We start from the raw sequence: 23,964 nt of genomic DNA on the forward strand, positions 1-23,964 counted from the left end.
CAAATGTCCCGCGCTGCGAATTTGTCGACCATTTCCCACAATGCACCGGGAAAAATGAACTCTCTATGGCAAACTCTTGGTGGCGCACTGCATTGTGAAACGCCCGAATTAAATTTGGACAGCCTTACCATTGCCCATTCTGTGAGATTCATGTGCCTGTATTGTGTTCCATTGACAGGTTTTTTAAGAATGGAATTAGATACCAAGTTGATATCTTGGGGTTTGTTCACAACTTATAAGTAGGATACTGTTTTCTATCCTTTTGTACTGTTTGATGCAATGTCACTTCCGTAGCTAGTACTGATGTACCTAATTCTTCTGACTTGTGGCAAAGGCCTTACATTGGATGTTGTCTGTAAAAACCCACTGAACTCCAGGTAAAAATTCCTGGCACAGCAAAGAAGACTAAGCTCTTGCATCGCATCATTCACCAACAGTCCCAATATAAGTACTTGAAAAAGTAGCAATGGCCCATGTCATTAATTCACATCTGTAACTAGGCAACATGTTAGTTGTCGTATAAAGCCAGCTGATGATTAGTCCCAGATACTGCAAGGACTATTCCATTCATGTAATTGTGAACGTTGTATATATTCATTTTGAACATTACTTATCTGATTTTCCACTGGTGAATCCTTGAAAATGAAAAAATACCTTAAATTAAACCCCAAAAGATACGTACATGTACCTGGGACTTGAATGGTACATTAGTAAACACATAGATGTATAGAAGTCTGATTATTCATATGCAGTGGGCTTTTGGCCAAAAGTATTTAATACACTTCACTATTCTTGACTAATCGCTTCATTGTTCCTTCATTCAAAGAAGTATTCCTTAAGCAGCCCTCGGGGTGACCTAAGATTTGGTTTCGCTGCGACAGAACTAGCCTTGGCCAAGGCATTCATCGATAGCTTCCGTACACGTGATGGTATCTGGCCATTCACTGCCAACCTATTTGCATATTTTAGCGACGTGAGGTTGCTGTTTGCGATCCGCACAGTGCATAGCGCGCAGCCAGTGTTTTTGTTTTTAGCTGTCAGATACCATCACAGACACAATCGACGAATGCTTAAACCAAGGCTTGTTCCGTCATGGCGCAAGCGAATCACAAGACGACCTGAGGGGGCTGAGGTCCTTATAGTGGGACTGTTTGGGGACTGACATGATGCAAGAAGATAGTTATTCAGTGCCTAGTCAAGCTTTCTACTTGGAGTTAGTGAGTTTGTTATCGACAACACCCCAATCTAAGGACTTGCTCTCATGTCTAATAATTCCGTAGTGTGGTAAACAGTGGTCTTTTTCTTTTTTCCCCCTTCATTTTTATCCTAGTAGATTTGGGACTGTTGTGATGTGTAAATATTGGTGAATCTTATTCCTTTGCATAAAATGTGACTGTCTATTAACAAACCCGTGGTTTTAGATTTGCAGCTGATACTTTAGAACTAGTGACGTCATTCTATTTAGGCCAGTGTTGCATGCATTAAGTACTCGGGCATTTAACTCATGGGTGTTATGTATTTGTATCTGTTAAAAAAAAAATTGTTAATGTTTACTCAATCAGAGAAATAATCATGATTTAAATGCTAAAATGTAGGATTAGTTGATGTGCACGTGTACAGATGAAAGGGATTTGTGTTTGAGGATGGTGTGCAGAATATTTTTGATTTTATAGCCACGGATATTTCTTTCAAAGAAATTATGTCAGACGCTGCACCAAGTGCACATGACAGAATCCTGTGGTGTTCTAGTGGAGGCCATCTTGGTATTGTTACCTATCACATTATGACTATTGATGTTGGGAGGTTGTGTGCAAGGATATTCTCATATAAGTACCTGCTGCGTTGTGAAAATTTAGCACATCGGTTGACCACATTTGTCGAAGCCATGTTGATGTAGAATTTTGAGTCAAGTACTAAATCATGTCAATTTTTGATTTTTTTTACATTTTACAACTACATGTATAGACTAATTCAATGACGGCCATTTTCTGAGGTGGAACCAGACTCGCGCGAGTCCACTCAGCTAGTATGCACACACTTTATGCTCCTGTGTCCAATAGGTTTATCAAATCATCCAATAAGGTTACCGTGCGCACTTGTCTTTAAGAACACATGCGGCATGCGTGCGATCATGGTTCCACCTCAAAAATGGTTTCTAATTTTGTTCGCTGAATTTATCTATACTGCAGCTGCAGACACAGTAGGCTACATCAGAATTCTGAAACGTGGCCCAGATATGCCCAGAGCTTGCATGAGCATGTGAACTGGTTATTAGGTATAATTATTTGAGAAAATTCTGCCTTGTGAGTAGTGTTAGCATGCTCTTTGCAGTGTTTACTGGACACAGTCTTTATGGAATGGAGTTCTGTTCCTTGCATTGTTGATTGTCGTGCCTTGAGTTGGGCCAGTACTTTATGTTTGTAAGGTATCAGCCCATTTAAGTGGAAAATGGACTCATTTCATAATTTCTGAAATGCATATTTTTATGAGACGGAATGTGTGTACTTTTGGGCAACATTTGTCCATTCCTTCTTTTTTATTCTAATGTATAGTTTGTTGCAAACAATGTTGAAGAAAATGAAATTCTATTAATTGAATTAACTTTTTTTTTTTTGCTACTGTCTTTTTGCAATGTGATTGCATGGTTTGGAAAACCAAGAAAAGGGTCTGAAATGGTGATATTTTACCAGATGAAGAGTATTTTCTTTGTATTGAATATTGAGTAATATGGACTGCAGCTGTTTTGAAATATATAATGAAAATTGAGAGTACAAAATTGTAAAATCTGTACAATGTTTAAGTAGGCAAACTCTGCAGGTTGAAGTATAAAGATTTTTTTTTATAAAAGTAATCAAAGGTTCCCCCCCCCCCCGATATTTTTTTTTGGGTTTGTATAGTCATAGTCTATCAGATACTGTTGAATGGTTTACTTCAACTTTTCAAAGCAACTGAGGCCTGTTCTAAATTGTGTGTCAGCACAGCAATTTAGACGTTTTGGCTCTACTTCCTTTGGCTTGACAAGGTCTGCCGTGATATTTTCTGAATGGCAGTAGCAACACTGCCATTTTGTGCTGCTCACCTCTCTTGCGTCTGCAACGTGGGGAGTGAATGTGGTGCGAATACTTGATGGCGCAATAAGTACTTTGAACTGCTTGAAAAAATATTTTTATAATGGCAGGGTACTCTGGATACATTAAGCAATTAAAGCTTGGTATTTAGAGCAGCTCCCATGCTATAGACCTTTATCATGCTGCCACCATTTCAGTCATGTTTCCTGTATCCAATAATGCTACGTAATGATAATGTTTTTGGTTCAAAAAGGAACCAGACTATTTTCCTTGCAGCCTCGCTATGGTCATGTTGATTTGAATGGGGAACAAATAAAAATGGCTAATGATAATGGTCTATAGCCAAGCAGGTGCAGAGCTCAATTCATTTGAGTTCAGCATGGCAGCAGCATGGTGTTTAGAAAAGGCCTAATGACAGGGCTTAAACATAAAGTTTGTTTCTACTTGTACAGTATATTTCATGCAATACATATCTTCTTGCCAGTTGTATTTAGTGTAGATTGTGAAAGTGCAGTTGGAACCTTAAGGATCCAGATACTAAAAAGTTTCATTTTTCGTTTATTTTTTTTATTCCAATATTGGATGAATTTAATTCTGGACTATAGTAACAGAACAAGTTCACTTCTAGATTGTAGAGGAGTGCCTTTTTGTTTATTTAAATTTCTTTGTTTTGTTTTTAGATGTTGTTTTAGCAACATCTGCCAACGTAGACCTACCTATTGATAGTCTTCCCTATACTAAGTAATTTTGACAGTGGTATTGTTTCTGTGCTGATTTATTCCGTCCTTTGGAGATTTTACTTTGTGAGCAGAAACTGTACTTGTCACTAACAGGTACAGTGAAATCTTGATAAGTCAAACTCTGATAACTCAAAAAACTGTAAAGTTAAACAAAGAATCAATTGCCTTCAGTAGAATAACAATGATAAACAACCCTGCTTAACTCAAAACTCTGCTGAAGTCAAATGTTGAAAACCTGTTCCCTTGAAGTTTGATTTACCAAGATTTCACTGTAACTGCAACATAATAACTATTGATTTTGTGATAGATGCAATACACTGCAAAATGTACCTCAAGAAAAGCTGCTTTTTGTACAGTTGAGACCTAAAGCGGTCCAAATTAAGAATAACATCACAATCCACACCACTTGTTAGATCCCAATTCAAATTGTAAACCCTGTTTTGATTGGTTGGAAAGTTATACTGAAGAAAAGGTATCGCCAACATGGGTGACCGAAACCATTATAACCTACGCAATCACAGAGTATTAAGCTTGAGACCACTGTTTTCTAAATTTCTGGAATCATGTTAAGAATGTAAAAGCTTTAATTTGAAGGTGGGTTGGTTCTCTTTATTTGTTCTTTTTCTGATTCATAAAACGAAATGTGAACTGTTACTTTGATCAAGTAAACAATTTATGCATGAAATGAATTTGGAATTTCAGTTCTGGAGTACTTGTGTTTTTTTTGTTTGGTTTATATGTTTCTTATGAGACAGTGTAGACAACAAGGCCAATTGTCAAGGAAGCAGTGTTCAGTTATTTAAGAGAAATGCATTTTTAATAGGAAGAGAAGTTGGGTGTAGTCAAGAAAACCGGAGGGGAAAAAATGGGGGGGGGGGGACTTAGTGTGGACGTGTGCAAGTCCACAAAGCGTTCAGGCCTCCTTCATCCTGTGGACCTCTTGTTCACAGATCCACAAAGATTATGCAAGGTTAGAGCAGACTGTTTGGCCAAATACATGTACAATTTTACCCTAGCCAATCAGCGCCCCCCCCCCCCCCAATTTGTATTGGACAAATCCAACAGTAGAATCCCCAATATAACAGGATATATATAAATATAATACAGTACTAAATAATTGCATTGACAAAAAAATTGAATGAATCCACCCCTTCCCCAAAAAGATAATAATGATGAGCTACGTGGCAAGTTTCAACTCGGTGACTACTGAGAGAGAATGATTGTAGACTTGCATTGTTGGAATATATCATACATGCCCCCCCCCCCCCAGCAGTTACCAAAATTTCTCAAATATTTATGCCATTTTTCACTTGAGGAGCCCTAATTTTGCCCACCCCCCGGCGGTAGACTCTCTGGATCAACCCTTGATTATATGTGAAGATAAACTACTACTAGCACTGAATTTAGAGTTCGCAAATTTAGTCATATTTACTTTGATGTATAAAAAGAAGTATAACAAAACAATAAACGGCAGAAATTTCCGTCCACGGGAATTAATGACCAATCACAAGACTACCAACCCGTCATGCATAATGCATGAAGCCAGGGCCGGCTACTTGTGATTGGCTAATTAAAAATGCCCAACATCAAAGATGGCTACCGTGCACGTGCGGCTTTTTTCGACCGGAGCTAGGTGAGTTTTAACAAGTAATTTATCAGGTTTTTGCGAGAATTGAGCCAATTTTGTTGTGTCACATGGTTTGTTAATATATCGAGAAACCTCGGAGACAATTTGAGATGAAATTAAGGCTGTACGTCCTGAGTTAGGAAGGGAAATTGTGAGTGTGAACTGATACTAACGTGTCGGGAAAATTTGCATTCTTGGGCGGGGGGGGGGGGGGGGCGGCGTGGGGCTGTTTTAGGGGGGGGGGGGGGATAAAGGACTACCGTTGTCCTGAAATCACCGAAATTTGTATGTTTAATATCGTTTTAAATTACTATAAATCCTATAGAAAGATTCCCATATCTGGCCATCACTTGTCACACTGTGCACAAACCGTATGAGACAGGTCTTTACTTACATGACTTAAGATTTGTAACTTGTTTTCTCAGTAAATATTTCAATATTTTCCCTGCTAAATTTGATTTTTTAAGGACATATTTATTATCAATGGTTGAAAATAAACTAAAGGTTGCATTTCGGGAACAAAGTTAATTCACTTTTAAATTATTTGGCCTACCAAGCTAGAGATGGCGACATCAAGAACATGCAGCCTATGCCATAAAGTGAAGGAAGGGTTTTGACTTTTTGAGGGAAATTTAGGGGTAAAATGACGACAACGACAAAATGCAACATATGCAACAAATTAAATATGGCAGCCACTGCCCGATGTACTGTGAACGCACAGGCGCGCTGAATCGTACGGCACCAACTGTAAACCGCTTGGGAAAATCTTTATTTCTACCCCAACTTGCCCAAGGACTGTTCAAAATTAGAAAAATAAAAATCAAGGTGTCACTAGAATTGAGAGAATCTGCTTTAGGTTGAAAAGGTCACTTTACACGATTGCCTTTTGTGGCATACGCAAACGTATTTCAAGCCGTAAATATATCCCCTTCTTGGATGTTGCCCCCAGCTTCTGTGTCCATGATTTTTATATTTTATTGGACGTTTATGTTCAGAGAATTTTTGTGTGACAAAATTTCTTGTGGAAATTGCCCCAAAATCTAGACATAAAATCTGCCCTCTTTCAATGACATTATTTTCATCGCCAAAACTGTTTGGCGTACAGTTAGGGTCAAATAACATAAAAAGTGTATGTATTCATTCTCCTGAACAGCGCAGCAATACCGACACCACACTAGTGGGGCTAATAGGATTGGTGCCCATAAATCCATTACAGAACAAATTTCACTGATTGACTACATCCATTTTGGTTTGCACAAAATATAGTATGGTAAATGGTTGGCAAACGGTCGGTGTCCTACCGTATTTTGATCTTATGCACTGCCCATGATGAAAAAATGAAAGATTCTTAAATTTATAATCTCCAATGTCTCTTTCAGGAAGTCAGTCTGCTCTTACCAAGGAAGCCACCCACTATCCTCCCATATCCAACAAGTCATTGAGCCAGCAGGCCCTTGGTGTATGTTTGATGAGCATGTACATATTTCAAGACCTTGCCAGCGAAGAAAGTTGTAGTCTCAATTAGCATCGGCAGCTAGATTAACATGCAGCTTTTGAAAAAAAGGAACTACTTTATTGGACAGTAATCGACTCGTGACCAAGATGGCAAAGGATTCCGAAAGAACAACAGCATAACAATGTCTCCATTTGATCTTTGATGCTGCGTTGAAACAACATGTGTACATAGTCTACAGACCAAAAAATAGCACCACGAGACTACTGAACATTTACAACCACTTACAACCAAGCACATTCCATTGAGGGGGAGTTCATGTTTACCAACAAGTACCATGGAACCTACAAAGTTATTGTACGTTTGTCACGTTTACCAGTGTGGTGGATGTAGCAACCAGCCGTTCCTGAGACTGATGACAGTAGACAAGCCCAGAGGTAAGAGAACCACTTGGAAGATTCGCAGATGCTGATTTTGGTGCTCATGTATTTGTTCATTGTTGTTGATAAAGATTTGTTGAAATGGTATGTTGAGGCCTAGCCAAGGCTTTCAGATATTTGAATGAAAGCTTGAAAGGAATATTAGATCCGCCAAACAACAAAGATGTTTTCATGATTTCCTTTGAAATCATCTGTCTAATTCCATTGTAATCTTTCTGAATATTAGTGGAAGGTTCAGACATTAGTGTAAACTTTTAGCATAGGAATTGTATCATTTGCTTCAGACGTTAAAGCTAAAGTGAAGACAGTTTTATTCTTTACAAGTATAACTGATGATGACATCCAAGGCCAACTTAGCCAGATTGCCATCAGCCTTATTGAGTGGTCGGGCACAACCCGACCGCTCTCTGTTATTGTTCTGATAAATCTTTATTTTTTTTCCAAGACAATACTTCTCCGCCGCTTTTCTCCTAAACAGTTCATGATATGAACTTGTAACTTTCAATATATATCGACCCTCATCCCTAGTGGTGCATATTACTCTGACGTCATGATGACGTCATCGGGTGTCAAACTACAAGCAATTTTAGCTGAAAAAGTGACCAATTACTTTCACCTATAACTCATATACAAAATAGTGTTTATATTCTGTTATCAGATAGACCATGAACTAATTGAGTGGTCGGGCACAACCCGACCACTCTCTGGATTTGTTCTCATAAATCTTCTTTCTTTCTTTCTTGCTTTCTTTGAGTGGTCAGGCACAACCCGACCACTCTTTGGAGTTGTTACGATTAAGGCCAAAAAAAAAAGTCTCCGGTTTCTGGTATGGAGCTTGTCCAAAAAGTGGTGCGGCGACGCGGCTTTTTTTTTTTTTTACCTGACTTTTTTGCTTCAAATGTCGACTGATGACTGCAAATGGTGCCCCACTAAACTTAGTGCAAATATATGGGAGTTCAGAGAGGCCACATAAAGCTTATTCTCGATCATAACCCCATCTAAAAACACGTTAAAATTGTGCAGCAGCAGAATTCCAGTCAAACCAGTGAGTTTGGCGGTTTTGAGACGTCATCTTTCATTGAAAAAAAAACTTTTTCATTTTGCCGACGTGCATGGCTACGGTGACGCGCGCGCATACCAGAAACCGGAGACTTATTTTTTTTGGCCTAATTCTTTTTTTTTTTTTTCTGGACAATACGTCTCCGCGGGTTTTCTCCTAAACGGTATATGATATGAACTTGTAACTTTCAGTGTATATCGACCCTCATCCCAAGTGGTGCATATTACTCTGACGTCATGATGATGTCATCAGGTGTCAAATTACAAGCGATTTTAGAGGAAAAACTGTCCAAATACTTTCACCTATAACTCATAAACAAATAGGGGGCCTAGTTATTTATGTTCCATCTTTGTAGTCACATAGACCATTAGTTGATAAACATTTTTTGTCGTGTACGTGAACTCGCTTGTCCTTTACATCCGGGTCTATCGGAAGGTCAAAGTTATATGAATTTAAAATGAAGACTTTAGCCTGAAATCAAAACAAAACAAAATTTCTTCCAAATGGTTTACACTATGATCATAAAAACTAGTGTGAACTTAGACCATATGTTACGAAGATGCTATAATCTTTGTGACGTCATAATGACGTCATCAGGTATCAAATTACAAGCGATTTAAGGGCAAATTTTGACAAAACAGTTTGCGCTGTATCTTTTGAACTAAATAGAGTATCGTATTCATTTTTTTCGTGAGGTTGTACACGATGCCGTGAGCAACATTTCTTATTCCCAGACACAAAACTGCTTGACCTTTACTTCCGGTGTTACCGGAAGTGCAATGGAAATTGAATCTAACTCTAAAACGGAAGCATTTTACTACAGACTAATACATTATGGAAGTGTTAAGTGACGAATGCCAATCACAAAAACATAATTTTGACGTCATCCCACGAAAGGGCGCCCTCCAGCGGCACATCAAAATCAGTTTGATCTTTTGAAATGTTAAAACCCTCAATCAAATTTTCATCAAATTGCCCCTACATATCCCATAACCACAAATGAATTTGCAAGTTTTCATAATCATGACGTCATTGAACCGGAATTACTATAGGGAGAATTTAACAATGATCATTTATTGAGTGGTCGGGCACAACCCGACCACTCTTTGGATTTGTTGCGATTAATCTTTCTTTCTTTCTTTCTTTCTTTCTTTCTTTCTTTTTTTTTCCGGACAATACTTCTCCGCGGGTTTTCTCTTAAACGGTATATGGTATGAACTTGTAACTTTCAATATATATCGACCCTCATCCGAAGTGGTGCATATTACTCTGACGTCATGATTACGTCATCGGGTGTCAAATTACAAGCGATTTTTGTTAAAAAAATGACGATCTTCTGTCACCTATAACTCTTGAACAAAATGATCAATTATGTTCCAACCTCGTAATCAGATAGACCATTAATTGATAAACATTTTATGTCTGGTACGTGAACTCGCTTGACCTTGTCTTCCCGTTCTACCGGAAGGTCAAAGTTAGTTGAATTCAAAATGTAGACATTAGCCTGAAATCAAAACAAAGCACAGTTTCTTCCGAATGGTTTACGGTATGATCATAAAACCTAGTGTGAACTTGTACCATGTTACGAAGATGTTATAAATGTTGTTACGTCATCATGACGTCATCAGGTATCAAATTACAAGCGATTTGATGGCACGATTTGACAAAATAGTTAGACATATATCTCTTGAACTAAATAGAGTATCGTGTTCGTTTTTTCGTGAGGTTGTAGACGGTGCTTTGAGCAACATATCTAATTCCCGGGCACAAAACCGCTTGACCTTCACTTCCGGTATTACCGGAAGTGCAATGAAAACCGAATGTAATTCAAAGTTGGAAGCATTTTACTACACACATATAAATTATGATAGTCTTTAGTGAGGAATGCCAGACAAAAAAGTGTGATGACGTCATCTTTCGAAAGGGCGCCCCCTAGCCGCACATAACATAGTGTTTGCTCTGTCTTATTTGAAAACCATCCGTTCAAATTTTACCAAATCGCTTCTAAATAAAATTCTTTGATTAACCAAAAATACCTTGGCAAGTTTTAAAATTCATGACGTCATCAGACCGCAAGTTACTTCTGTGAGAATTTGAAAACGACCATATTCTAAAATTCAATTCATGTCGTATATCTTCGTAGCCCAAGTTACGATATCCATTACAATGTTTACTTTTTGCTGCCAAATACTGTGACGTCATCAAACTGGAAGTTAGTTGTTATGAATAAATACACGTATATTTTCCATACTTTCATACGTCATTTAAACTTTACAATGAACATTTATCGACTCCGAACTAAATCAGTGTTCACTTCCCGTTTTTGAATGATGACGTCATCAAGCCAGAAATAACTTGTGTACATAGAATGTTTACTGAATTTTACCACAAAATAATTGATTGTACCTGACAGGATTTAATTTCGTGATCCTTTGTTCTTACATAAAAATATTCATAACTTAACACGGCAGTGTTTATTGAAGAAAAAAAGTCTACCCGACCACTCTGCGTTTGTAACAACAAACGCGAACCTCTAGTTGAGTGGTCGGGCACAACCCAACCACTCTTTGGATCTGTTACGATTAATCTTTCTTTACTCAAACTGAATCACTTCTCTTTGGTTCAGGTTAGTGCTATACTATGCTGTGCAAGTGAGAACTGGTTAATTAATACATGTACATGACATGCATGTTGTGTGATGAGCACATGGAAAGAATAAGACTCTCAAGTCATTTAACCTAATTTGCATATAATGCACATGTAGGTCTAAGGGCAACTGTTTATTGAGCAGGAAATGGGTAGTCTTGACCCAAGTCTTTCAACAGTCGGGGGATTTTGTTGTGCTGGTTCCGTAAAATACAAGTACATGTACATGTACATGTATGTTACGGAACCTGCAGCATCATAAGATATAGACTCTTTATAAAGCCCAGCTATCCACTGAAGACATTTAGACACCAACATGAAACTTTTCAGAGGACTTCACTAAGGACCAACCTCAAAGATATGTGAAGCAAAATTTGGTGCGGAAGGTCTGACGTTGGTTTTTGGGGGGGTCAAGTTATCATAAAAATAAACAATTTGCTTTTTGCAAGGGCTATATCTCATTCAATGAAGTTAATATAAGTGTAAGATTTTACATGAAAGTAGTTTCAATTGGGGGCTATTACAGGCAAAAAATTTGGTGAAAAAAAAATATTTTCAATTTTTGACTTACACCCCCCCCCCCCCCGAACATTGGTCCAGATGAGTTTTGGGCCATTTTGGGGCCCCTCTAACTTAAAAATGAAACAAGCTACTTTCTTTCTGTTTAAATATTTGAAATCTACAGCAAAAAATAGCCCAGATTACCAAGTTTGAAATGTCTGGGTGGTATAGTTTTAAATATATGGCCCTTTAAACATTGAATTTCATGACGCGACGTGCTTTTGGCCCCGCCCACCTCAAATTTCAAAATGCTGTTGTGCAAGAACGAAAAGTCGTAGAGACCCCAAATTTTCAGAATTTGCATTTCTCCTAAGTATCTTTCAGTACACCAAAAAAGAAAAAAATCCAAGAGGTGATGGTGTGCAACATTTGTTGAGTTGGCATGGAATGACCCTACACACATATAAATTATGACAGTGTTTAGTGAGGATGCCAGACAAAAATAAAGTGTGATGACGTCATCTTTTGAAAGGGCGCCCCCTAGCGGCACATAATACAGAGTTTGCTCTTTCTAATTTGAAAACCATCCGTTCAAATTTTACCAAATCGCTCCTTGATATGCTTTGATTAACCAAAAATAACTTGGCAAGGTTTCAAATCCATGACGTCATCAGACCGGAAGTTACTTCTATGAGAACTTGAAGACGACCATAAGTTCTAAAATCCGATTATGTCGTATATCTTCGTAGCCAAAGTTACGATATCCATTACAACGTTCACTGTTTGCCGAAAATAATGTGACGTCATCAAACTAGAAGTTAGTTGTTATGAATAAATAATCGTATATTTTCCATACTTTCATACGTCATTAAACTTTACAATGAACATTTATCCACTCCGAACTAAATCAGTATTCACTTCCCGTTCTTGAATAATGACGTCATCAAGCCAGAAATAACCAGTGTACATTGAATGTTTACTGAATTTTACCACAAAATAATTGATTGTACCTGACAGGATTTAATTTCGTGATCCTTTGTTCTTACATAAAAATATTCATAACTTAAAACAGCAGTGTTTATTGAAAAAAAAATGTCTGCCTGACCACTCTGCGTTTGTAACAACAAACGCGAACCTCTAGTTCTTTCTTTGTTTTTTTTCCGGACAATACTTCTCCTCGGGTTTTCTCTTAAACGGTATATGGTATGAACTTGTAACTTTCAATATATATCGACCCTCATCCGAAGTGGTGCATATTACTCTGACGTCATGATTACGTCATCAGGTGTCAAATTACGAGTGATTTTATCTGAAAAAGTGACCAATTACTTTCACCTATAACTCTTGAACTAAACAATCAATGATGTTTGTATTCTGTAATCAGATAGACCATTAATCGCTTAACAGTTTTTGTCATGTACGTGAACTCGCTTGACCTTTACTTCCGGGTCTACCGGAAGGTCAAAGTTAGGTGAATTCAAAATGAAGACGTTAGCCTGACATCAAAACAAAGCAGCATTTCTTCCGAACGGTTCACGGTATGATCACAAAACCTTGTGTGAACTTGTACCATGTTACGAAGATGTTATAAATTTTGTTACGTCATCATGACGTCATCAGGTATCAAATTACAAGCGATTTAAGGGCAAATTTTGACAAAACAGTTTGTGCAATATCTTTTGAACTAAATAGAGTATCGTGTTCGTTTTTTTGTGAGGTTGTAGACTATGCCGTGAGAAATACTTCTTGTTCCCGGACACAAAACAGCTTGACCTTTACTTCCGGTGTTACCGGAAGTGCAATGAAAACTGAATATAACGCAAAAGCGGAAGCATTTTTCTACAGACATTATATTATGCAAGTGTTTATTGAGAAATGCAAGTCACAAAAAACAGTGTGATGACGTCATAATCCAAAAAGGCGACCCCTAGCGGCACATAAAATTGTGTTTGTTTTCTCTAATCTGAAGAACATTGGTTCCAATTTTACCAAATCGCCCCTTGATGTTTTTTGATTAACCACAGATAACTTAACAAGGTTCAAATTCATGACGTCATCGGACCGGAAGTTACGTCGATGAGCATTTCAAAAGGATCATATTTTAAATTGAATTCTATCAATATCAATAAAAACCGAGTATAACTCAAAAGCGGAAGCTTTTTACTACACACATATATATTATGAAAGTGTTTATTGAGGAATGCCAGACACAAAACAGTGTGATGACGTCATCTTTCGAAAGGGCGCCCCTTAGCGGCATATTAAATAGTGTTTGCTTTCTTTAATTTGAAAATCATCCGTTAAAATTTTACCAAATCGCCCCTTGAAATTCTTTGATTAGGCCAAAAAAAAAAAATAAGTCGGTCTCTGGTCAGCGCGCGCGTCGATTTTAATCATGCGCGTCGATCTTTTTTTTTTTCCAAAATGTTCCGCGGTAGCTCCAACAGCGCCCTCCATTTCCGCACCTCCTAAATTTTTTTTACCAAAGAGCACCAAGGAATGGGAAATTGCACCAAGGCAAATGATCGAAAGCACCAAGGCAAATTATGGAGGACACTAATGTACATGAGGACACCAAAAAAGCAAAATAGTACCCACCTTGTCTGTACAATCCAAGCTTGAAAAAAAAAAAAAAAAAGCAAAAAAAAAAAAAAAAGAAGCCGCGTGGCCGCGTCAATTCCGGAACTTTCGTCTGACCAGAGACCGAATATATTTTTTTTTTGGCCTTAGCAACAGATAATTTGGCAAGGTTTCAAATTCATTACATCCTCAACCGGAAGTTACATCTATGAGAATTTGAAAACGATAATATTTTAAATTTAATTGCATCATTTGATTCATGTCGTATATCTTCGTAGCCCAAATAACGATATCCATTTGATTATGTCGTATTTCTTCGTAGCCCAAATAACAATATCCACAATGTTCACCCTTTGCTTCAAAATACTGTGACGTCATCAAACCGGAAGTTAGGTGTTATGAATACATTCAGTTATATTTTCCATATTTTCATACGTTATTAAACTTCACAACAAACATTTATCCACGCCGAATTACATCAGTATTCATTTGCCGTTTTTGAATAATGACGTCATAAAGCCAGAAATAACTTGTATGTGTACATAATTATAATGTTTACTGAATTTTATCACTAAATAATTGATTGTACTGGAAAGGATTTAATTTTCTGGATCCGTTGTTCTTACATAAAAATATTCATAACTGAACTCGGCAGTGTTTAATGAAAAACAATGCCTTCCCGACCCCGCTGCGTTTGTAACAACAAACGCGAACCTCTAGTTGAGTGGTCGGGCACAACCCGACCACTGTCTAGAATTGTTCCGATTAATCTTTCTTTCTTTCTTTCTTTCTTTTTTTTTCCGGACAATACTTCTCCGCGGGTTTACTCCTAAACCGTTCAAGATATAAACTTGTAACTTCGAACACATATCGACCCTGATCCCGAGTAGTGCATATTGTCCTGACGTCATGATGACGTCATCAGGTATCAAATTACAAGCAATTTAGTGTTTCTATTTTCTAATCATTACAAATCGATATAAAATCAACCGTGAGAGACCGGAGCTTGTTTTTAGCGGCAGTCAATAGAATAATACTGGGTCTTCAATTTACTTCATGGGTGTCAAATCATACGACCCTTACTTCCGGTCGAAACCGGTCGAACCCGGAAGTGCCTTGTAATTTAAAAATGGTAAAAGATATGAACGTGCTTTCAACGATGTTAGTCTTCGGGAAGAAAGTACTTTTCGAAACTGTAACCAATGACGTCATGAAATATTAGAGCGCCCTCTAGCGGCAGGTTGAAAAATGTCCAAAATGCATTTTGAATAGATGTCTGTGGCGAAGTTTGCTGTAATCTTTTGAAAATTGGTATATATAATGACCTTCATGCAAACAACACATGTGTGAAGTTTGAAGCCGATGACGTCATCAGACCGGAAGTTACAACGAAAAGACTTGTTATTCTTCAAAAATCGCTAAAAAATCAATCGTGAGAGATATAATCTTAAATTGTCCATTAACCCTTACCCTACTTGACCCTCCAATGCATGCCAATTGTGCCTCAAGAAAATCTCCTATGTTTTTTGCATGGCCCTCCAATATCTGCCATGTCATTTCAAGGGTAACTGGACAGGCACTCCAATACATGCCACAGAGAACAATGAGAGTCCTCTGATAACAAAGTGAGTGCCCCCAGCTGGTCAGTATCAGGCACCCTCCAGGGCCTCCAACTCCTGCCAATTGGAGCCTTCACTGTTAAGACTTGTTATCTGCCAAATAACTGCAGCTGGAGGGCATTGGCATAACCAACTGACATGCAGTAAACTACCCTCAGAGAGTAAGGGTTAAATGATAGATTAAACATTGGCGTCAATTGTGCCAGGCGCATGGCTTGTCAAATTGTTCACACACGTGACCCGCCGCCGAAAAAAAATGCCCTAACGGTAGTCCGTCGCTCAAATATTCAATGAAAGCGTAGAGCTGGGTGAGCGTGAGTACACCGCATGTACAGGACATTGTACATGTACATGCATTCAGTGCAGATCCATTATTTCATCATCGTCATGCTTGTCGGAACGGAGCCAAACACGTGGCGCGTAGTCTTGTACTCAAGACGCTTGGTCTTCTTGGAATGCTAAGATTGTGCCAGAACAATGATGGCATGATGACGTTATCAGGTGTCACGTGACAAGCAATTAAACTTTGATATTTTTTATCTTTAAAAATCTATATAAAATCAATAATGAGATCTGTCGTCTTGCTGTTGACGGCAAGTGATAGAGTAAATTAAGGTCTTTATTTTTGAACGTGTACGTAAAATCACATGACCCTTGCTTCCGGTCGAAACCGGCAGTGGCTTATTATTGGCTTATTATTTAAAAGTGGAAATAGATATGAACTTGCGTTCAACGGTGTTAGTCTCTGGCCAGACAATATTCTTCAAAACTTGTACCGGTGACGTCATGAAATTCTCGACCGCCCTCTAGCGGCAGGTTTAAGAATGTCCAAAATGCATTTTGAATAGACGTCTGTGGCGAAGTGTTTTGTAATCGCCTGAAAACTGGTATATATAATGACCTTCATCAGACCGGAAGTTACAACGAAAAGACCTTCTATTCTTCAAAAATAAATCAATCCTGAGAGATATAATCGTGAATTGTCCATTGAATGATAGCTTAAACATTGGCGTCAATTGTTCCAGGTTCGTGGCTTGTCTAATTGTAAACACACGTGACCCACCGCCGACAAAAATACCCTTATAGTAGTCTGTCGCTCAAAAAATCAATGAAAGCATAGCGCGTCGCCGTTCGGCCACGGCATAGGCCGGGCGCGCACGCCCGCTGAACGTGGCCTGGCTTTTCGTTTGCTTTTCGCGGGCGTGCATGTACATGTACATTTACATGTCCAGTTATTAGTACGTAGACTCTGAGAAAGTCTGAGGAGAAGTGCTGTTGTCACTTGTGTACGACTAAAATAGATTGCTGCGCGCGTCTTCGGACTTGAAAAAAGGGCAAGACAGAAAAGCGCGCATGCGCAGTTAATGTGTCATAACCGGGGTTAAGCTTGTACACTGCATTCACACTGTGATTCGGAAAGTAGAATGTGTGCACTTAGGCTGTTCGTGGAGCGTCTTGGTAAGGCACCTCTTACGAACTCTGAGCGGCGATTTGGCGAATATAAATGTTTGTTTCTGTTTATAAATTTACCTTCGGATAGTAAATATTTTTTCAGGTTTTTTTTCAGGCAAAAGGTATTGGGAGTTCATGCTGAAAACAGCTTACCATTTAAAATGGCTCCAGTTATGATTGGACACATGAATACATGCAAATCAATGAACATGCATCCTCTCCGAATAACATCAGTATTCACTACCCATATTCACTTTTTTCTAGTTAAAAAAAATAAATACATACTGACATTGATCACTACCTAAAAGAAACATTTTGAAACAAAATGATTAGTTTTATCAGACAGTTTAAATTTCGTTATCCTTGGTACATGTTCTTACATAAAAAAATATTCATAACTTAACTGGACAGTGTTTCATAAAATAGTTGTCTACCCGACCACTCTGCGTTTGTAACAACAAACGCGAACCTCTAGTTCTTTCTTTCTTTCTTTTTTTTTCCGGACAATACTTCTCCATGGGTTTTCTCTTAAACGGTATATGGTATGAACTTGTAACTTTCAATATATTTCGACCCTCAACCGAAGTGGTGCATATTACTCTGACGTCATGATTACGTCATCAGGTGTCAAATTACAAGTGATTTTATCTGAAAAAGTGACCAATTACTTTCGCCTATAACTCTTGAACTAAACAATCAATGATGTTTGTATTCTGTAATCAGATAGACCATTAATCGCTTAACAGTTTTTGTCATGTACGTGAACTCGCTTGACCTTTACTTCCGGGTCTACCGGAAGGTCAAAGTTAGGTGAATTCAAAATGAAGACGTTAGCCTGACATCAAAACAAAGCAGCATTTCTTCCGAACGGTTCACGGTATGATCACAAAACCTTGTGTGAACTTGTACCATGTTACGAAGATGTTATAAATTTTGTTTCGTCATCATGACGTCATCAGGTATCAAATTACAAGCGATTTAAGGGCAAATTTTGACAAAATAGTTTGCGTTATATCTTTTGAACTAAATAGAGTATTGTGTTCGTTTTTTCGTGAGGTTGTAGACTATGCCGTGGGAAACATTTCGTGTTCCCGGACGCAAAACCGCTTGACCTTTACTTCCGGTGTTACCGGAAGTGCAATAAAAACTGAATATAACTCAAAAGTGGAAGCATTTTACTACAGACACATATATTATGAAAGTGTTTAGTGAGGAATGCCAGACACAAAAACAGTGTGAAGACGTCATCATCCGAAAGGGTGCCCCCTAGCAGCACATAAAATATTGTTTCTTTTCTTTACTTTTAAAACCATAGGTTCAAATTTTACCAAATCAACCCTTGGTATTCTTTGATTAACCACAGATAACTTGGCAACGTTTCGAATTCATGACGTCGTCAGACCGGAAGTTACTTCTATGAGAATTTGAAAACAACCATATTTTAAATTTAATTTATATCATTTGATCCATGTCGTATATCTTAGCCCAAATAACGATACCATTACAATGTTCACCTTTTGCTTCCAAAAACTGCCAAAAACTTAGCCAGATTGCCATCAGCCTTATTGAGTGGTCGGGCACAACCCGACCACTCTCTGTTATTGTTCTGATAAATCTTTATTTTTTTTTCAGACAATACTTCTCCGCGGCTTTTCTCCTAAATGGTTCATGATATGAACTTGTAACTTTCAATATATATCGACCCTCATCCTTAGTGGTGCATATTACTCTGACGTCATGATGACGTCATCGGGTGTCAAACAACAAGCGATTTTAGCTGAAAAAGTGACCAATTACTTTCACCTATAACTCTTATACAAAATAGTGTTTATATTCTGTTATCAGATAGACCATGAACTGATTAACATTTTTTGTCTTGTAAATAAAGAATCGTGCTCGTTTTTTTCGTGAGGTTGTAGACTATGCCGTGAGAAACATTTCTTGTCCCCAGGACATAAAACCGCTTGACCTTCACTTCCGGTGTTACCGGAAGTGCAATAAAAACCGAATATAATTCAAAGGCGGAAGCATTTTACTACTCACATATCATTTTGATAGTGTGTAGTGATGAATGCCAGAAAAAAAAATTGATGTCACCTTTCGAAAGGGCGCCCCCTAGCGGCACATAAAACAGTGTTTGCTTTCTTTAATTTGAAAATCGTCCGTTCAAATTTTACTCAATCACCCTTTGATATTCTTTCATGAACTACAAATAAGTTGGCAAGGTTTCAAATTCATGACATCGTCAGACCGGAAGTTACTTCTATGGGAATTTGAAAACAATCATATTTTAAATTTAATTTATATCATTCGATCCATGTCGTATATCTTCATATCTAGCAGTGTTGGAGGTCTCGACCAAAGTCTTGGTCTCGAGACTAGTCTCGAGACCATATTTTTCAGGCCTCGACGATTTTGAGGTCTCGGAATGTTGTGGTCTCGGTCTCGACTCCACATGTCTCGGTCTCGGACAAGGGTCTCGGATCAAGACCTTGACGAGACCCGTTAAATATGCTAGAGTGTTTGAAGACAATTATTTGATTAACTGCTTATGGAATATGGAGTCGACACTTGTATCGCCAGGGCAAATCATAACGCATAGTGCATGTCAAAAGAATTTCCGCAGGGAGAGCTTGCTTATTGCCAGCATATCGCTGCTCAGTTAGTAGCATGGATTGTTTGTCAAAATCCGTTAACAAACCGCGTGTCGTGACGTCCGTCACGTGCGTGTATTGACTGATGGCGACAACTAGTCAGTTCACCTTCAGTACTACTACCAACTTGCTGAGTACAGTAAATCATGATCAGAATAAGAGATAAACCTGTATTTGGCTAATTCAATCGGGCATGTCCCATCAGTTGCACTTCAGTTCTGTCGCACTCTAGAAATGTTCAAAGAGCGACAGACGGCACATACCTGTATGAATTAGTCAAACCATTAGAACCTAAAACCAACCCTAACAGTCCTCAATCCTCCAATTTCAATATGATTTTGCACACCCCCTAAATGTACTAAAGGCATGGTACAGCATTAGTTTTTTTTTTTTTAAGTTTTGAAGAGTTTTGGCATTAAATTTGCATTGATATGTGCACACGTTTGTACACAACTTGCTAGTTATTGTGTGTGTGTTTTTTTAAAATAAGGTCTCGGTCTCGGTCTCGGTCTCGGACTATGAGGTCTCGGTCTCGGTCTCGGATTGGGAAGTCTCGGTCTTGGTCTCGGTCTCGGACTATGTGGTCTCGGTCTCGGTCTCGGTCTCGGTCTCGGACTTTGAGGTCTTGACTCCAACACTGATATCTAGCCCAAATAACGATATCCATTACAATGTTCACTTTTTCTTCCAAATACTGTAACGTCATAAAACCGGAAGTTTGGTGTTATGAATGCAAACACTTATGTTTTCCATATTTTTATACCTTATTTAACTTCACAACGAACATTGTCAATTCCGAACTAAATCAGTATTCACTTCCCGTTTTTGAATAATGTCGTCATCGAGCCAGAAATAATTTGTATGTGTACATAATTATAATGCTTACTGAATTTTATCACAAAATTATTGATTGTACTGGAAAGGATTTAATTTCGTGATCCTTTGTTCTTACATAAAAATATTCATTACTGAACTCGGCAGTGTTTAATGAAAAAAATGCCTTCCCGACCACTCTGCGTTTGTAACAACAAACGCGAACCTCTAGTTTCCCCTGATTTTATCAAAATCCCCATACCTGTATCTGTAAGAAATGAGGTACATGTAATTGGATTCAGGACTGTTAATCCTAGCTTCTATTCCTACGGAGTGGTAGATGTTGGTGAATTCTTGAAGTTTTTGAGCAAAAATGCCTATATGGTGTAGTCTGAATTTTTTTTAAAAATAAGTAACTAAATAAAAAAAATGTTTTTTGGAAACACCGATTTAACAACTTTTGTTCATTTTATTTAACTGTAACCTCAAAACTTAAATTTCACCTGGTCATTATCTTCATTTAACCTCTGCGGTATTGTGTTTTAGTCATGTTTTATTTTCTGTGTTCATGACTTGTTGCACTTGCTGCTTGTGTTGTGCAGGATTTTCCTGTAGTCCACACACAGTGAGTGTAGGTGAAACTTTTTGCTTGAGGTCAACCTCTGAAAACAAGTTTAATAGTGACCTTGAACGTGCTGAAGACAGAAAAAATAATACCTTTGGCAAAGAGCATGAGATATGGCATGGAACCCATGTATTTATCAAAAGCTTTCTGTTTGTTTTCTCTTGTCAGGGTATACTGCGGACTTCCTCCATTGACAAGACTGCTGGAAACAGGTTACCTTCCAATCATCAACCGGGTTCTGTCATCTCATCAGGCTCTGCCTGGCATCATCATGTGGAACTTTTGCTGATGTATCACTTAGGACATTGCACAGGACGTGAGATACTGACTATAGAATAAACGCATTATTCATTTCTCTAATGGGGTCGACCATGGACTTCCTTTATTCCGGAGACTGCTAGAAACAGGTTTCACCCCAATCACGGACTCATCTCGTCAAGCTCTTATGGCATCATCCTGAGGAACTTTCGCTGGTGCATCACACAGAGCATTACACAGGACGTGAGATACTGACTATAGAAACAAACTGTTGGTACAGTTGTGGATGGTGAGCTTGGACCATATTCCACAAGGCTACTTACGTCTAGTGATCAAAAACTCAAATTAAAATGCTATTGTTAGTAGACTGTGTGACTCATCCTGCCATGAATTATTGAAACCACCCAGCTGCGTTCCTGATTCGTTTTGAACTCTGTGGATATGCATCCCATTAGAACATTTTACGGACTGGACCATACATGTACATGTATGTGCACACCAAGAAGCTACCAGCTAATCCTACAAGACTGTACTTCAGCATCTTCTGCTGTGGAATTCTTGACATTGGATTGTGTACCAGAGTGCTTCAGCATTGACTGGAATTTCTACAAACTTGAATGGCTGATGCACAATTTAACTTGAGAGATGCAGAGAATCATCAACAAAGAACTAAGTTTAGAACATTGGGTTGGGAAATAAACAGTGGCGTAGCTTAATTTTTTTTTCCTTCATGACAGTGAAGATATGACCTTTCAAACCTCAATGTGTCTCAGTTTTGGGATATAAATGTCTTGAACGTTAGCATCAAAGTCCATCTTAAAAAAACCTCTAAAATTCAAGTTGACAAAAAAATCATGTTGAACAAATGTTGAAGAGGAGTCATTACAAAAAAGAAAGATATTAAGTTGCTAGATTCTCATTGGATGTAACTTGCGATATGTGGTCATGCAATATCAATCATTCTTGGTTCGCATTAAGTTTCCAACTTTCGTAATTGGCCATTTTGCATTCTCATCTATATCATCAAAGCTACGCCACTGAAAAAAAGGGTTGAGGGTGGGAATTGGGTGAGAGTACCAAGTCCATTTTGACAACGGAGCTCTTAAAGGTCCTTAGCTTTTTTTGTCAGCAAAGTGATCTAAAAACGTTTCTCTTACAGCAAGAGGTACATGTACACAAGCGCAGCAGGCAAAAAAAGCCACCATAATTGAACTTTTTATAAATGAGACAGTAAGCTCTGTGAAAATCACAATAGTATTAAATTAGAATTATCTTACTCTCCAAGGACTTTTGAATTCTAAGCTGACAATTTCAAATGGGTGGAACATCAAGGTATCTAATTTTGTTCTCAGCTCTTCGTCAGAATGGACTTGTATTTGTAACCAGCCCTCATTTGTAGCCAGTCTATAAGGATTAAAGATAAAAAAAACAATATATCCAAAAAAAGGATAAGCATGAGAAATTCAAGACTATTTTATGAAATTCAACCTTTTGCAGCTTAGCATTATGCATGGAGAGACAATAAGTATTGACAGCAATTCAAAAAACATTCATTTCGTAAAATTTTTGCAGTTAAAACTTAGTGTATGCTAAAAAATTCCTCGTTTTATCCAAACATGAAGTACTTTTTTGTTAATCATGAAGGAAAGTTCATCTGACCATTTGACCACAAGCGCTCTTTTCACACCGAAATCAAAATGTACATGAACATGTGAGGGCTGGTTACATTATTATTTAAATATTGATTTTAAATTCAGTGCCTGAATGGTAAATCTTGACAATCCAGGTGCATGATGGGTAATTGATGTCACACCACAGTGAACACAGTTAAGGCAAAATATTGTCCCATTGCAAGTCTCTTGAAATTGAAAAAATTTGATTTTTTGTTCTGAATTAGCAATGCTTTAAATTTTGAATCGAGCATTCAAAATATTCAAGTTCAGGAAATGAAAATGGCAAAATTTACTTCTTTTGTCAACCAAAAAATCAGTTTGTGAATGCTATTGCAATAGGTTTAAGACATTTGTTAGGTCAGCGCAAAGTATGCATTTTGTTTGGTACTAAATTGTTGTTTTGCTAAATGTACTAAATTTACTTAATTGAAAGTCCCAAAGTTTTTACCTATCTTGCACCTGGTTTGAACTGTACATGTATAATCAGCACTGATGTTCAGGCATTAGAGTTGTAGAGTTCAAAAAGTCAACTACTGTGGAAGACATTTTGGCTGATCGCATTTAACAACAGCGTACATAAATGTATGATTTTCATCAGATCATTCAACCCATGCAAAACAAGCATGGCTACATATTTAGCGCAAGCTGCTACAAGTAGTTTGAAAATTGGCACAAGTTTCTCTTTAATACTACATTGATGAGTTCACAAATTCTGCAAATTTTGGTGATTTGCCGACTTGAAGCTTGGCTTCAGT

The 23,964-nt window shown here is 37.9% G+C and overlaps 1 long non-coding RNA gene across 1 annotated transcript; it reads left to right on the forward strand.

Annotated features, from left to right (window-relative positions):
* The first annotated feature begins 5,395 nt into the window (after nt 1-5,395).
* On the forward strand, nt 5,396-23,241 carry LOC119729361. Its single transcript, XR_005271234.1, has 3 exons — nt 5,396-5,441; nt 6,815-7,325; nt 21,447-23,241. It is a non-coding gene; the product is annotated as an uncharacterized LOC119729361 (long non-coding RNA).
* Nucleotides 23,242-23,964: the final 723 nt, after the last annotated feature.

Source organism: Patiria miniata, unplaced genomic scaffold (genome assembly GCF_015706575.1).
Source record: "Patiria miniata isolate m_02_andy unplaced genomic scaffold, ASM1570657v1 HiC_scaffold_20, whole genome shotgun sequence".
Classification (NCBI taxonomy): domain Eukaryota; kingdom Metazoa; phylum Echinodermata; class Asteroidea; order Valvatida; family Asterinidae; genus Patiria; species Patiria miniata.